The 12091-nt window shown below is 45.6% G+C and overlaps 1 long non-coding RNA gene across 1 annotated transcript in view; it reads right to left on the reverse strand.

Annotated features, from left to right (window-relative positions):
* The window catches only part of LOC138673972 (uncharacterized), a 237326-nt gene that overhangs the window by 31169 nt on the left and 194066 nt on the right, over window positions 1–12091 (reverse strand). Inside the window, exon 2 of the long non-coding RNA XR_011320400.1 lies at window positions 11618–11750. This is a non-coding gene — a long non-coding RNA (uncharacterized lncRNA). The remainder of the gene's footprint in view (window positions 1–11617; window positions 11751–12091) is intronic.

Raw genomic sequence — 12091 nt, forward strand, 5'->3', positions numbered from 1 at the left:
CACTGCAGCCTATTGTAAATATGTGTGGAATTGTTTTATTCCTTGTTTTTTTTTATTATTTTTATAACAAAAATAAAAAGCATGGAAACAAATAACTGTTGTTATTTTGTATATTTTTCACACTGAAATTTCAGTCCTCTTGTGCGATTTTCACGCGATTTTTTTCCCTAGTGTGCTTGAGGCCTTAGACACAAATGCTTCTGGTCATTACTCACAGCTCTACCTTAGTATAAAATTTTTAATTCTCTATTAAAAATATATAAAAAAATGATTCATTGTTTCAGTGCTTTTTTGCTCAAATAAAACTAAACTAAATACAATATGTATAGTCTTTATATTACAAATACAATAAACTGAATAGAACTAACTAAAAACTAAATTGCTAAACTCAATGGAAAACAACAACCTCCTGTGGTGGGACAGTAATGGCCTTAATTACAGAACAAAAGACGGTGATTAGAGGATGTTAGCTAAAATCATTCAGGTCATTGGAACCCTTCTCTGGTTCCAAAGGTAGAAATGTTAAATGACCCCTCTCTGGGACTTCTAGTGTTAACTGCTAGATAACAAGAACAGTGTATGTAATAGAACATTGCATTGCATAAATATTGTATTTAGTCGCATTGTCATAATATACTGTATTGACTCTGAATGTAGCCTGCCATATAGTGCTAACTTGTATATATACATATATGTACATATATATATATATACTAGATGGTGGCCCGATTCTAACGCATCGGGTATTCTAGAATATGCATGTCCACGTAGTAGATTGCACAGCCCATGTAGTATGTTGCCCAGCCACGTAGTATATTGCACAGCCCACGTAGTATATTGCCCAGCTATGTAGTATATTGCCCAACCACGTAGTATATTGCCCAGTGACGTAGTATATTGCCCAGTCACGTAGTATATTGCCCAGCCGTATAGTATATTGCCCAGCCATGTAGTATATTGCCCAGCTACGTAGTATATTGCCCAGTGACATAGTATATTGCCCAGTCACGTAGTATATTGCCCAGCTACGTAGCTTATAACCCAGCCACGGTAAGTATATTGCCCAGTGACGTAGTATATTGCCCAGGCACGTAGCATATTGCCCAGTGACGTAGTATACAGCACAGAGCCACGTAGTATATTGCACAGCGACATAGTATACAGCACAGAGCCACGTAGTATACAGCACAGAGCCACGTAGTATATTGCCCAGCCACGTAGTATATTGGCCAGTCATGTAGTATATTGCCCAGCTACATAGTATATTGCCCAGCCACGTAGTATATTGCCCAGTCACGTAGTATATTGCCCAGCCACGTAGTATATTGCCCAGTCACGTAGTATATTGCCCAGCCACGTATGTCACAGGTTAAAAAATAAACTCACCTTCCGAGGGCCCCTTGTAGTTCGGTCACATGACCGTGACATCATAGCAGGTCCTTCTCGCGCAGGTGCGCAGTGCCTGTGATGACGTCGCAGTCACATGACCGTGACGTCATGGCAGGTCCTTCTCGCGCAGGCGCGCAGGGCCTGTGATGATGTTGCGGTCACATGACCGCGACGTCATCACAGGCCCTGCGCGAGAAGGACCTGCCATGACGTCACGGTCATGTGACCGCGACGTCATCACAGGCTCTGCGCAAAAAGGACCTGCCATGACATCGCGGTCACAAGACCAAGACATCATGGCAAGTCCTTCTCGCGCAGGCGTGCAGGGCCTGTGATGACGTCGCGGTCACATGACCGTGACGTCATGGCAGGTGTTGTGAATTCTGTGGTCAAGCTCCCTCCTGTGGTCATGAGTGGTACTTCGGCTGGTTCTGTCTATGAGCTTCCTCTGGTGGATGTGAGTGGGGCTGCGGCTTCTGAGTTTCCTTCCTCAGGTGACGAGGTTAAGTCGTTAGGTGCTGCTCTATTTAACTCCACCTAGTTCTTTGTTCCTGGCCTCCAGTCAATGTTCCAGTATTGGTCTTGCTTTCTCCTGGATCGTTCTTGTGGCCTGTCTGCCCTGCATAAGCTAAGTTTGTGTTAAAAATCATTATTGTGCAAAAATATCTAATCAAGACTTAACAAGGTGCGTTATTCTTAAAAGAAAAATGTCATGATTTTCTGAAGAAAGTATAGTGGTTTATTGACTAGTCCATAGAAAAACCAAATTGCAGAAAACATAAAAATAGATTGTCCATGTGTAGATATCAGCGCTTTTCTTGTTACTCATCTTTCCAAGATCCTGAATGGTAGAAGTCATCTGTCTGTGTGGAGTTTGAAGGTCATCATGGCATGGAGTAGCTAACAGCTGTTGTTCCTCGTGTCTTGTCTCATGTCCATGGAGAATGATGGTGAAGGCAGGGAGGTGACCGTCCCACGTGACAAAAAGCCCCCCACCCCCTCCTAAGAGACGTTTATATATGGTTTCTACAGATCACGTGTCTTCTGTATATGGAGTTAACTTATACTCTGAGCTACATACACAGAAATAGCTTTTGATAGTGTCAGCAAGAAACCATGTGCTCGGTACAGAATAATTAATATTTAACAGTTTGGCTTGTGTTTATTTTGTTTGCTATATTTTCTGTTCAGCTTGCTATATTGGTTTTTCTTGCTTGCTGGAAGCTCTGAGACGCAGAGGGAGCACCTCCGTACCGTTAGTCGGTGCGGAGGGTCTTTTTGCCCCCTCTGCGTGGTTGTTTGTAGGTTTTTGTGCTGACCGCAAAGCTATCTTTCCTATCCTCGGTCTATTCAGTAAGTCGGGCCTCGCTTTACTAAAGTCTATTTCATCTCTGTTTTTGTATTTTCATCTTAACTCACAGTCATTATATGTGGGGGGCTGCCTTTTCCTTTGGGGAATTTCTCTGAGGCAAGGTAGGCTTATTTTTCTATCTTCAGGGCTAGCTAGTTTCTCAGGCTGTGCCGAGTTGCATAGGGAGCGTTAGGCGCAATCCACGGCTACCTCTAGTGTGGTATGATAGGATTAGGGATTGCGGTCAGCAGAGTTCCCACGTCTCAGAGCTCGTCCTATGTTAGTAACTATCAGGTCATTTTGTGTGCTCTTAACCACTAGGTCCATTGTGGTTCTGAATCACCTGTTCATAACAGTACTGGAGGCCCAAAGTACTAATGCTTCTCAATAGAGGGAAAAGAGAAGTTCTGAGACCATTTTTTTTTTCCTCTGTACTGTGTTTTGTCTTTCTTTTCCCCTAGACATTTGGGTGGTTCAGGACACAGGTGTAGTGATGGACATTAAAGATCTGTCTTCTTGTGTGGATCATCTCACTGCAAGAGTGCAAAATATTCAAGACTTTGTGGTTCAGAATTCTATGTTAGAGCCAAGAATTCCTATTCCTGATTTGTTTTCTGGAGATAGAGCTAAGTTTCTGAGTTTTAAGAATAATTGTAAACTGTTTCTGGCTTTGAAACCCCGCTCCTCTGGTGACCCAGTTCAACAAGTTAAGATCATTATTTCTTTATTACGTGGCGACCCTCAAGACTGGGCATTTTCCCTTGCGCCAGGAGATCCTGCATTATGTAATATTGATGCGTTTTTTCTGGCGCTCGGATTGCTGTATGATGAACCTAATTCAGTGGATCAGGCAGAGAAAAACTTGCTGGTTCTGTCTCAGGGTCAGGATGAGGTAGAGATATATTGTCAGAAGTTTAGGAAGTGGTCTGTGCTCACTCAATGGAATGAATGTGCGCTGGCAGCAATTTTCAGAAAAGGTCTCTCTGAAGCCCTTAAGGATGTCATGGTGGGATTTCCTATGCCTGCTGGTCTGAGTGAGTCTATGTCTTTGGCCATTCAGATCGGTCGACGCTTGCATGAGCGTAAAACTGTGCACCATTTGGCGGTATTATCTGAGCATGGACCTGAGCCTATGCAGTGCGATAGTACTTTGACCAGAGCTGAACGGCAAGAACACAGACGTCAGAATGGGCTGTGTTTTTACTGTGGTGATTCCACTCATGCTATCTCCGATTGTCCTAAATGCACTAAGCGGTTCGCTAGGTCTGCCACCATTGGTATGGTACAGTCGAAATTTCTTTTGTCCGTTACTTTGATCTGCTCTTTGTCATCCTATTCTGTCATGGCATTTGTGGATTCAAGCGCTGCCCTGAATTTGATGGACTTGGAGTATGCTAGGCGCTGTGGGTTTTTCTTGGAGCCCTTGCAGTATCCTATTCCATTGAGAGGAATTGATGCTACGCCTTTGGCCAAGAATAAGCCTCAGTACTGGACCCAGCTGACCATGTGCATGGCTCCTGCGCATCAGGAGGATATTCGCTTTTTGGTGTTGCATAATCTGCATGATGTGGTCGTGTTGGGGTTGCCATGGCTACAAGTCCATAACCCAGTATTGGATTGGAAATCAATGTCTGTGTCCAGCTGGGGTTGTCAGGGGGTACATGGTGATGTTCCTTTTCTGTCTATTTCATCATCCACCCCTTCTGAGGTCCCAGAGTTCTTGTCGGATTACCGGGATGTATTTGATGAGCCCAAGTCCAGTGCCCTACCTCCGCATAGGGATTGTGAGTGTGCTATCGATTTGATTCCTGGTAGTAAGTGTCCTAAAGGTCGACTGTTTAATTTGTCTGTGCCTGAGCACGCCGCTATGCGGAGTTACGTAAAGGAATCCTTGGAGAAGGGTCATATTCGCCCGTCGTCGTCGCCATTGGGAGCAGGGTTCTTTTTTGTGGCCAAGAAGGATGGTTCGCTGAGACCTTGTATTGATTACCGCCTTCTAAATAAAATCACGGTCGAATTTCAGTACCCCTTGCCGCTGCTGTCTGATTTGCTTGCTCGGATTAAGGGGGCTAGTTGGTTCACCAAGATAGATCTTCGTGGTGCGTATAATCTTTTGCGTATTAAACAGGGCGATGAATGGAAAACAGCATTTAATACGCCCGAGGGCCATTTTGAGTACCTGGTTATGCCATTCGGGCTTTCTAATGCTCCATTAGTGTTTCAGTCCTTTATGCATGACATCTTCCGAGAGTACCTGGATAAATTCCTGATTGTATACTTGGATGATATTTTGGTCTTCTCGGATGATTGGGAGTCTCACGTGAAGCAGGTCAGAATGGTGTTCCAGGTTCTGCGTGCGAATTCTTTGTTTGTGAAGGGGTCAAAGTGTCTCTTTGGTGTTCAGAAGGTTTCATTTTTGGGGTTCATTTTTTCCCCTTCTACTATCGAGATGGACCCTGTTAAAGTTCAGGCCATTTATGATTGGACTCAGCCGACATCTCTGAAGAGTCTGCAAAAGTTCCTGGGCTTTGCTAATTTTTATCGTCGCTTCATCAATAATTTTTCTAGTATTGCTAAACCGTTGACTGAGTTAACCAAGAAGGGTGCTGATGTGGTCAATTGGTCTTCTGCTGCTGTGGAAGCTTTTCAAGAGTTGAAGCGTCGTTTTTCCTCTGCCCCTGTGTTGTGCCAACCAGATGTTTCGCTCCCGTTCCAGGTCGAGGTTGATGCTTCTGAGATTGGAGCAGGGGCTGTTTAATCGCAAAGAAGTTCTGATGGCTCGGTGATGAAACCATGCGCCTTCTTTTCCAGGAAGTTTTCGCCTGCTGAGTGTAATTATGATGTTGGCAATCGAGAGTTGCTGGCCATGAAGAGGGCATTCGAGGAGTGGCGTCATTGGCTTGAAGGAGCTAAGCATCGCGTGGTGGTCTTGACTGATCACAAGAACTTGACTTATCTCGAGTCTGCCAAACGGTTGAATCCTAGACAGGCTCGTTGGTCGCTGTTTTTCTCCCGTTTTGACTTTGTGGTTTCGTACCTTCCGGGCTCTAAAAATGTGAAGGCGGATGCCCTGTCTAGGAGTTTTGTGCCCGACTCTCCGGGTTTGTCTGAGCCGGCGGGTATTCTCAAAGAGGGGGTAATTTTGTCTGCCATCTCCCCTGATTTACGGCGGGTGCTGCAAAAATTTCAGGCTAATAGACCTGACCGTTGCCCAGCAGAGAAACTGTTTGTCCCTGATAAATGGGCGAGTAGAGTTATCTCTGAGGTTCATTGTTCGGTGTTGGCTGGTCATCCTGGAATCTTTGGTACCAGAGATTTGGTGGCTAGATCCTTTTGGTGGCCGTCTCTGTCGCGGGATGTGCGTTCGTTTGTGCAGTCCTGTGGGATTTGTGCTCGGGCTAAGCCCTGCTGTTCTCGTGCCAGTGGGTTGCTTTTGCCCTTGCCAGTCCTGAAGAGGCCCTGGACACATATCTCTATAGATTTTGTTTCGGATCTCCCCGTCTCTCAAAAAATGTCGGTCATTTGGGTTGTTTGTGATCGCTTCTCTAAGATGGTCCATTTGGTACCCTTGTCTAAATTGCCTTCCTCCTCTGATTTGGTGCCATTGTTCTTCCAGAATGTGGTTTGTTTACATGGAATTCCGGAGAACATTGTTTCTGACAGAGGTTCCCAGTTTGTTTCGAGGTTTTGGCGAGCCTTTTGTGCTAGGATGGGCATTGATTTGTCTTTTTCCTCGGCTTTCCATCCTCAGACAAATGGCCAGACTGAACGAACCAATCAGACCTTGGAAACATATCTGAGATGTTTTGTTTCTGCCGATAAGGATGATTGGGTGTCCTTTTTGCCGTTGGCTGAGTTCGCCCTTAATAATCGGGCCAGCTCGGCTACCTTGGTTTCGCCGTTTTTCTGCAATTCTGGTTTCCATCCTCGTTTCTCTTCAGGGTAGGTTGAGTCTTCTGACTGTCCTGGTGTGGATACTGTGGTGGATAGGTTGCAGCAGATTTGGACTCATGTGGTGGACAATTTGACATTGTCTCAGGAGAAGGCTCAACGTTTCACTAACCGCAGGCGCTGTGTGGGTCCCCGACTTCGTGTTGGGGATTTGGTTTGGTTGTCATCTCGTTATATTCCTATGAAATGTTTCCTCTCCTAAGTTTAAGCCTCGTTTTATTGGTCCGTATAGGATTTCTGAGGTTCTTAATCCTGTGTCTTTTCGTTTGACCCTTCCAGCTTCTTTTTCCATCCATAACGTATTCCATAGGTCATTGTTGCGGAGATACGTGGCACCTGTGGTTCCATCCGTTGATCCTCCTGCCCCGGTTTTGGTTGAGGGGGAGTTGGAGTATATAGTGGAGAAGATTTTGGATTATCGTATTTCGAGACGGAAACTCCAGTACCTGGTTAAGTGGAAGGGTGATGGTCAGGAAGATAATTCCTGGGTCTTTGCCTCTGATGTTCATGCTGCCGATCTGGTTCGTGCCTTTCATTTGGCTCATCCTGGTCAGCCTGGGGGCTCTGGTGAGGGTTCGGTGACCCCTCCTCAAGGGGGGGGTACTGTTGTGAATTCTGTGGTCAAGCTCCCTCCTGTGGTCATGAGTGGTACTTCGGCTGGTTCTGTCTATGAGCTTCCTCTGGTGGATGTGAGTGGGGCTGCGGCTTCTGAGTTTCCTTCCTCAGGTGACGAGGTTAAGTCGTTAGGTGCTGCTCTGTTTAACTCCACCTAGTTCTTTGTTGCTGGCCTCCAGTCAATGTTCCAGTATTGGTCTTGCTTTCTCCTGGATCGTTCTTGTGGCCTGTCTGCCCTGCATAAGCTAAGTTTGGCTTGTGTTTATTTTGTTTGCTATATTTTCTGTCCAGCTTGCTATATTGGTTTTTCTTGCTTGCTGGAAGCTCTGAGACGCAGAGGGAGCACCTCCGTACCGTTAGTCGGTGCGGAGGGTCTTTTTGCCCCCTCTGCGTGGTTGTTTGTAGGTTTTTGTGCTGACCGCAAAGCTATCTTTCCTATCCTCGGTCTATTCAGTAAGTCGGGCCTCGCTTTGCTAAAGTCTATTTCATCTCTGTGTTTGTATTTTCATCTTAACTCACAGTCATTATATGTGGGGGCTGCCTTTTCCTTTGGGGAATTTCTCTGAGGCAAGGTAGGCTTATTTTTCTATCTTCAGGGCTAGCTAGTTTCTCAGGCTGTGCCGAGTTGCATAGGGAGCGTTAGGCGCAATCCACGGCTACCTCTAGTGTGGTATGATAGGATTAGGGATTGCGGTCAGCAGAGTTCCCACGTCTCAGAGCTCGTCCTATGTTAGTAACTATCAGGTCATTTTGTGTGCTCTTAACCACTAGGTCCATTGTGGTTCTGAATCACCTGTTCATAACAGGCAGGTCCTTCTCCCATACTATCCTTGGCACCGTAACCTGCCGCTTGCATGGAGCGGTCACCGGAGCGTCGCGAAAGGTGAGTATATAATGATTTTTTATTTTTTTTAATCATTTTTAACATTAGATGTTTTTACTATTGACGCTGCATAGGCAGCATCAATAGTAAAAACTTGGTCACACAGGGTTAATAGCGGCGGTAACGGAGTGAGTTACCCCCGGCATAACGCGGTCCGATACCGATGGCATTAACCCTGTGTGAGCGGTGACTGCAGGGAGTATGGAGTGGACGCCGGGTGCTGACTGCAGGGGAGGGACTAATCGGACTGGGGCTGTCGCTGATTGGTCGCAGCAGCCATGACAGGCAGCTGGCGAGACCAATCAGCGACTTGGATTCCATGACAGACAGAGGCCGCGACCAATGAATATCCATGACAGAGAGAAAGACAGACAGACAGAAGGACAGAAAGATGGAAGTGACCCTTAGACAATTATATAGTAGATATATAAACTGTATATACTTAGAAATAGATTTTCCTTTTTGTGTTAGTTAAATAATTAGTGTTGGTTAAGTACCACTGTCTCCTAATTGTCTGCACTGCTGCGATCAAGTAACCTGCTTACAAATCATTGGGTCTCCTTGTAACTGGATGGCAGCCACCCCATTTCTCCCCAAAAAACAAAAGGAACCTTCAGATTTATTCACTCTGAATAACCAGTGCAACTGAATTGATACTTGACTTGTCGCATACAAGGTTGGGGATGAGGAACCATGCATACCAGAATAGGGATTACGGGACCATGCATACCCGGCTTATACTCGTGTCAGTAAGTTTTCCCAGTTTTTCAAGGCAAAATTAGGAGCCTCGGCTTATACTTGGGTCGACTTATACACGAGTATATACAGGTAATCCAAATCTTTCGATTTCATTTAAGTTTCTTTTTGGCCGCAGATCGTTTCCAACATCAAAGACACATATGGACTCACAATGGCGTGGTGAAAATCTGCACATACCCAAATTAGCGATCAGCTCAATCTTCTCATAGTCTCTCATGCAACATGGCTTTTTTGAAGTTTATAAATGTGACATTCTTTGGCCATTTTCCCTGTTATTTCCACCCATTAGAGGGGTTGCCCACTCATTAAAGGGCCACTGTCACCCCCCTCCAGCCGTTATAAACTAAAAGAGCCACCTTGTGCAGCAGTAATGCTGTATTCTAACAAGGTGGCTCTTTTAGTTTTAGGTTCAAGTATACCCCAAATAAAGCGTTTTTATACTTATCCACAATTCCTGTCTCTAGCCAGGGAGGCGGGTCCTCACTCCCCAGCTCTAACCGCTCCTCTGCCGTCACTCCAATCTTCCTGCGCTTTCGGCGCCGCCCCCTCAGCCCTGTGTACATTTCAAAACCGGCGCCTGCGCAGTGTACTGCTGTGCTGCGCAGACGCAGCAAGCTCTGGCCGTCTGACGTCCCAGCTAGGCTTGCAGACTGCGCCTGCGCGGGCATTGCGGCCAGCCACCTTTGGAATCCCCGCCCCGCACTGTGTTATGCATTATGAACAGTGCGGGGCGGGGATTCCAAAGGTGGCTGGCCACAATGCCCGCGCAGGCGCAGTCTGCAAGCCTGGCTGGGACGTCAGACGGCCAGAGCTTACTGCGTCTGCGCAGCACAGCAGTACACTGCACAGGCGCTGGTTTTGAAACGTACACAGCGCTGAGGGGGCGGCGCCAAAAGCACAGCAAGATTGGAGTGATGGCAGAGGAGCGGTTAGAGCTGGGGAGTGAGGACCCGCCTCCCTGGCTAGAGAAAGGAATTGTGGATAAGTATAAAAACGCTTTATTTGGGGTATACTTGAACCTAAAACTAAAAGAGCCACCTTGTTAGAATGCAGCATTACTGCTACACAAGGTGGCTCTTTTAGTTTATAACGGCTGGAGGGGGGTGACAGTGGCCCTTTAACAATCCCTTAGTAGAGGCCCCATTGTGCTGTATAAATATAAACAAAAAGCTTAACTTAACTCCTGGGCCATCGACGCTCCTTTGCTCTCAGCTGTGTCCCTGGGTTGTCTCTTGACATAATAATAATAATAATAATAATTTTTATTTATATAGCGCCAACATATTCTGCAGTACTTTACATTATAGAGGGGACTTGTACAGACAATAGACATTACAGCATAACAATAAACACAGTTCAAAACAGATACTAACAATGTCACTTGACCACTGCAGCCAATCAGTGGTCCCTTATCAGCTACAGTCTTTGCATCTAAATAAACAATGCTCTTCCACTCAGATGTACTTATGAAGGGTGCTGTTAGGTGTTGAGTTCCCGCCGCTGCACAGGGGGAATCTCGAACCATGTCTGCTGCAGTCTCCCATTCTACATCAGCCGCAGTGGAGCCTGCTCAGCAGAGACGTCAGTCCCAGCGTCTCGCTCAGCCTGATACTGTGCAAAGGGTTACTGCTGCCTTTCCAGGCTCTGCTTTTGTAGCCAGCACCGGTCAGCGGTAAGCAGGCTTTTCTGGGACCAAGTCCTGCTTTGCACACACTGAGCATGCCCACGGGAGGACCTCTCATTGGAGGTTGGGGGTCACATGCTCAGGTCCTGTAGCAGCTCCTATTGGACCACAAGGAAGGTCCTTGTCTGCTGCAGCTATAAAAGGCTCGCATGGTATGCGCTAGTATCAACCTATGTTGTGAGCTTTGCTATCTTGTGGTCATGTATGTGGTCAGGGTTGGCTGAAATAAGCCCCTAGAATACCGGCACCTCTGGTGAGGAGTTTTGTGTGTATGGATTCAGGGCTGGCGTACAGCCACTAGAATTTCGGCTCCACCGGAGAGGAGTTGTTTGTGTGCTTTGCTGACTGCATGACCACTCTTTACTTTTGCTCAGTTATGTAGCTGTGATCCTCTGTGAGCTTAACAGGGCACAGCGTTTTCATATCTTTGCGATTCTGTGAAGTAACAGAGTTCGCTTATACCGCCATACAGCGCCGCCATTTGCTAGAAGCAGGTTTCTCTCCTGCACGGTGGACCCCGGGTTGCAAACGCACCTATTTAACATATATATTTACTCGGTGCATTCCGCCAGCCCTAACAGGTGCAGACAATGTACAGGCTGCTGGAATCACATGCCACTATGTCATGAGACTAGCTAGTTACACGGGGCACAGAGTAGAGGAGTGACGTCATTCTGTGAGGTAAGTAAAGATTTTTTTAAAATTTATGCAGCGTCCTGGTTGCCAATAATATGGAGTTGTCCACATACCATACATCAAATGGTAGGGGGTGGAGGTGTAAGGAGTGGGATCAGGAGCTGAACCTGCTTGAATACAGACACGTGCCGGCTGTGTTATGCAGCCAGCACCTGCCACTAGCATAAGTGATCTGAATTGGTTCTGGTAGCTGCTGTGACCATTTAAAGACCTCTGTAAATCTCTAACAATGTTATTTAATTAGTTGATAACAGTCTATCAATGAGATTGAAAGGTACAAATGGGTTACCATGTAAGCCGGGGGGCCTCTTGTAGACCACAATCACTGCCATCTTGGTGCTCTTATGAATCCCAGCCTGTGGACTGTGGTGCTAAAGTATGTGGTACCAGAATATTATCAAAATATCGTAGGTTCCAGTCCCCTATAAAATAAAGTACAAATTAATTTAAAAAATGCATAACAAACATTACAACATTTAAAGTTTACATTTATATAAATATTAAGTACATGGTGAATTTCTCAAAGAATAAAAAATAAAATGTCAGAAATGCCATTTTTTGGTTGCTGCACTTTCTAAAAAAAAATGCAAGAGAAAGCACGCAAAACAAGTAAGTTTGTAGGTATCCAAAAAATGTTATCAATAAAAACTTCAACTTACAATGCAAAAAATAGCAGCTAAAATAAACTAAACATTCTAAATGAAAACAAATTTAAAATGAACCCTATAGGTTTGGTATTGCTATGATCATACTGACTGGAAGA

Source organism: Ranitomeya imitator, chromosome 4, assembly GCF_032444005.1.
Source record: "Ranitomeya imitator isolate aRanImi1 chromosome 4, aRanImi1.pri, whole genome shotgun sequence".
Lineage (NCBI taxonomy): Eukaryota > Metazoa > Chordata > Amphibia > Anura > Dendrobatidae > Ranitomeya > Ranitomeya imitator.